Source organism: Parus major, chromosome 1 (assembly GCF_001522545.3).
Source record: "Parus major isolate Abel chromosome 1, Parus_major1.1, whole genome shotgun sequence".
Lineage (NCBI taxonomy): Eukaryota > Metazoa > Chordata > Aves > Passeriformes > Paridae > Parus > Parus major.
In genome coordinates this window covers 16,749,458-16,754,406 of record NC_031768.1, presented here as the reverse complement: position 1 = coordinate 16,754,406, position 4,949 = coordinate 16,749,458, and positions in this window count along the sequence as shown.

Below are 4,949 nucleotides of genomic sequence, written 5' to 3'. Positions count from 1 at the left end.
ATAATTGGTCAGGAGAAAAGACTCCAGGCAGTTCCCAGAAACTTCAACTTTTCTTAAAGGTAAAGTAACTCCATGACATATGGTTTATGTCAATTTTGGTGGGTTTGTTTGTTTGCTTTTAGTTAATTCGACTATAGTTGTTTTGACTAGAATGAATAGTGGGTCTTATACATAAATTAATAAGGCCAACCTCCTGGCATTTGGCACTTCATGCATGTTGTTATTGCCAAATCTGAAGCTCATAAAATGATTTTGTCGTGTTTTCACTCTCAGCCAAAATGATGGGTAACATGAACTTTATAACATGAACTTTATAACATGAACTATTCATTAATTACAATGGAAAATTGCTTACAAAATTTTAACAGCTTTTCTTCACACAGTATTTAGTAAAGGAAAGGTTTGCTCCTGCCTCCTTTTCAGCCATCTCAGCACCCTACAGAAGAGGGCAACATACTTTTAGAGTACATGCTGTGTTTTTGCAGTCCTCTGCTGAAGTAGGGCATTGATGTGTAAGACTCATTTTACTTTTAATTTATCTTCTTGATGCTCAATATCAGGCTACATTTCCATTGACTGAATAACTATGGAGTCATTATGATGGCAATAAGAACTGAGTTACTACCCTTGGAAGTGATTAGTGCTGGATTTTTGCCTCTTAAGCCTTCAAACAGGATGTTACGTTAGTATATGCAATTCCCTTCCCTGCTGTGCTGTCTGAGCATTGGCCAAGCTATCAGTGTCCCATCATGATTCATGCAGAGCACTAATCCCAGTGGAACCAATGGAAGTAGAAATGAGACCACAAATGACAGTTTTCATTGCTGTGCTCCTTTTTTTTTTTTTTACATGGAGTGATCCCTCTTGATGAAATAATAGACTATTAAGTGCAATCTAGTAGCCTGATTGCTAGGTGCTGTTAAATCATCATATCATGGCTGGTGTCCTTACTCTTCTGTCTTTTCTTCGTGGGGGTTACAGGTTTGCATGCCTTCTTTTAAACACAGTTGGTTTTCAACGGACACATAAGGTTCTCAGGAACACAGATGTCAGGTTACATGTGTGATAAGCACAGCTCCAAAATGATCATCATGGAGGTTTATCCCTGAAGCTGAATTTTCAGAGCTGAAGGAATAGTTTGAAGCTGAAGCGTGCAGCCTGGTTATGAGAATTACAGTCTAAACCATGCCTTACACGTGACCTTTGCTTTGGGAAATAAAACCATGCTTTTGAAACTGTCTAGATATGTAGAAATGAGGCAAAGGAGTATGGTAAATGCCAGTCAATGAGGGCTTCCTCTTAGCTACCATATTTATTAGCCTCAGCCTGGTGCAGGACACAGGAGCTATTTGAATAGGACATTCACAAACCATCTGGCAGCATTGGCTGTGTTGGACTAGTGAGCAGCAGATTTTTCTCTTACTTGGGTCATGTTCTTATCCTTTGTTTATCCATGTTTTTGTTGGAGTAGTACTCAGAGGCCTCAAGTGAAGAAAATAACTGCAGTGCAGACATTTATGAAGAGGTTGTTATGACTGCTAATGCTTCCTGCTCCACTGCTACAAACTCTGCCATAGTGGAGCAAGGACCTGAACAGTTTCTGAAGGAAGTGTGTGAGGAAATCTGAATTTTAAGCCTCATAAGGAAGTTGGTGGGAGGAATGGAGAGAGGAAAGGAGAGGAGACTGGGATTTCTAAGACTGCATCAATACTTTAAAGAGTTGTTCAGTACTGCATCTCACGTATATCTTGTTCATTCTTTGGCAGTCCTAAGAAAGCAGTTGCTGCCACTGCTGTTTCTGAACTGGCTGATGCTGCAGGTTAATGTGCTTGCTGTATCCATCCCCTCATATGAAGGAGTATCTGGACAGGCTTGTGCAGAACTACTCAATATTTCTCAGGATGAAGAAATATTTTTAATATACCAGGGCATGACTTTGGATTGGACACCTAGGATGTCAGACACATTCAGAGAAAGACACTGCAACAGGTTTTCTGGTACATAGTTTGGTCATCCTAAATCTACTGAAGTCCTCTATATCCACTTCTGTACTTGCTTTGAGACAGGCCCAACTGGTGATCCTGTAAGGCCTCTTTATCTGTGTGTGGAGACTGAACTAACATACCTTAAGAGGTACTGATTTTTGCACCAAGGAGATAATCCAATTTCCAACTTCTGACTTTCCTGGATTGGCACATTGCTTTGTGTAGCCAGGAGATATGGATTTCCACAGCAAGTGTCTTAATTTTAAGTATATATAAACTTTTCATGAAAACTTGGAAACTACTCTGACTCTGAGATGGCAACCTGAAACCAGAATTTTTCATGTTATAATCAAACTCATAAATCTCCCAAACTTCCACATTGATTCTACTGTGTTACACTAAGCTTTTATTTCAAATCATTCTGGCAGACTCAGTATAACTTCCTCTGTTGTTTTAAAGAAAATATACTGCATGTTCTGCCACTACCGTAAAGGGATCACACAATCTGTAAGGTCTTCATTTACTGCCATTCTCTTCTTTGGCTGAAGTACTTTAAGATGATGAAACAGGGAGAGTCAAGGCTCAAGGAGAATTTAAATGATGTGTAGATATTGTGCTGGCTGTGTCCACTTGTGACAATTTTAGCCATGTGAATTCTCATTCAAGCTGCCTGAACTACCTCTATTGCCATGGCTTTGTGAAGCCAATCCTTGCAGTGCAACCCTCAGCCTTCCACAAAGCTGCAGAACAGCAGTGACAGCAAACATCTCGCCAGGTGGATATGTGCATCATTTACCTGGGAACTCGAGGTTCTGACAGATTTTGAAGAACTAGAGTGCATCTGAAAAGAGTGTGATAAAGATCAGCACAGTGTCTCATGGAATGGGACTGTGATTTTATAAACAAAATCTCTGTAAACTGTTGACTCTTCTTTTTATGCTTTCACACCCACATACTGGGAAATACCAAAATGTGTGTTTTCAATTGCTCTGGCCAAGATCATGTGTGTGATCACACAGAGAATAAGGATGCTCTCTGTTATTCCTCATTGTGCCTCTGGGCTTCTTGGTTGGAAAGTGAACTGATTTTGAACTTGCTTTTTATATCTCTAGGAGGGAGTAGTGTTTGGAGTACTTTGCCGTACTTCGCCTCACTGTTTTGTTTCACTCTTCACAAATCAAAGAATTTCATGAAAGTGTATATTTTTGGCCCTGGACTCATTCTTTGTCTTGTTTGGTACCCTATCTTTAGGTCATGTTTGTTCTTCCTCTCTGTCCACATAACTTTTTAACACATCCAACTGCTTCTTTTGGTATTTTCACACACAGGCAGAGACACTTCCACTCTTACTCCATTAATGCCAATCTTAATATTTTTTTCACATCACTGTAAAAGAAACAAGTAGCTCCTCCTACCTCCCTGAACACTTCGTTTAAGTCCAAGCCTCACTTTTTATTTAATGAGGATTTATTTAATACAGCAGGATATCAAATACACTTAGAAGACTGTCCCAGCTAGATGCGACCCCATTTACTCTCTGACTTTAGGATTCTGTGCTATTCCAGAGGGTTATTAGTGGAACAGAGCCAAAAGGACATTCAATTATTTGCTTAAGTCTGAAAGGCCAGTGTTTCACAAGTACAGAGTATGCTATTAACAAGGATGAATCCTTTGGCAATGTATCCTTTCTACTGCAAAATACTTGCCTAGTGGTACCCAAGACCCTTATTACAAATTCATGAATGATTTTAATGCATCCTGGCAGCCTTCAGAAGCATTGCAATCATGTGGAAGTAAGAAAGGAAATGAAAAGATCACTGGTTTGTGCAAAATAATACAGCTATGCTCATATTTGATCTAGTTGTCTAGTGGAAAAGGAATAATTGAACTTTCTTTTAAAAAAAATTAAAAGACATTTATATTACATTACATCTCACCAGTCGATTTAGAAGTCTTGTTCACATAAGAGATAACTCAATATAGATCATCAATAAAAGACAAAGGATGTCTAAAACAGGCACAGTCCTTGGTGTGTTGGAGGAGTTGTAAAAGTGCGTTGTAAACCTCAACTACCCCTTGCCAGAAAGTAATACACTAACAGAAAAATCTAGCTTTCAAGTCCTTTCATTTCTTCATAATATTTTGAAGACTCTCCCCAAATTGTGGGTTTTTCTTAGAGCACTCTCAGCTTGGAGGCAGTTTTTGTTGCAGAGACAAAGGTGTCAGAAAGGAAAGTGGATCTGAGAGTGAGCAGCATTTTTTTCCGTGGGGCAATCTGGTGCTAAATGATAGTGGCACTTGACAAATAACATTTATTGTGGTACATGCTTGAAGAAGTATCCAGTAGCTGATTTCTAGTACAGTTTTCATAATAATATTTTTCCCATTAAGCATCTGTTATGGAAACAAAAGAGATATTATCTGATCACAAGCCAGAGAGGAAGCATTGAATAGGATGCATTGAAATGAGGAGTGTTGTGTATAACACAATCAACCCTGATGTAAATCCAAAACTAAAGATTCAGACTTTCAAAATTCTATCTCTTATTTCTATAGAGCCAAACACAGCTGAGCTTTGGATAGGGCTCCTAAATGCTTTAAAATCTCTTACTTCTAAGGAGATCAAGTTTGTCCCACTTGCTCAGATTTACAGAATATATTGATTTAAAGAAAGCTTAAAATTAATATCTCTAACCAGTCTTTCATGAAGAAAGAATTCGAAGTTTTACAGTTTGCTTTGACACTGATAAATATTATCAATCATCATCATAATTGTCTTCAGAATTATGCATCTTCCCTCTCCATTCAGTCATGAGTAATTTGCATGGAGTGGTATCAAAGAACAGTGTAGTGAAATTACCCCAAGGTAGCTAAACAGTCTGAAAAAATTAGGCCTGTACATAAAGTACAGGTAAATTTAAAAAGGTTCCTCAGACAACAGACCCATGCCTGAAACAGAGCAAC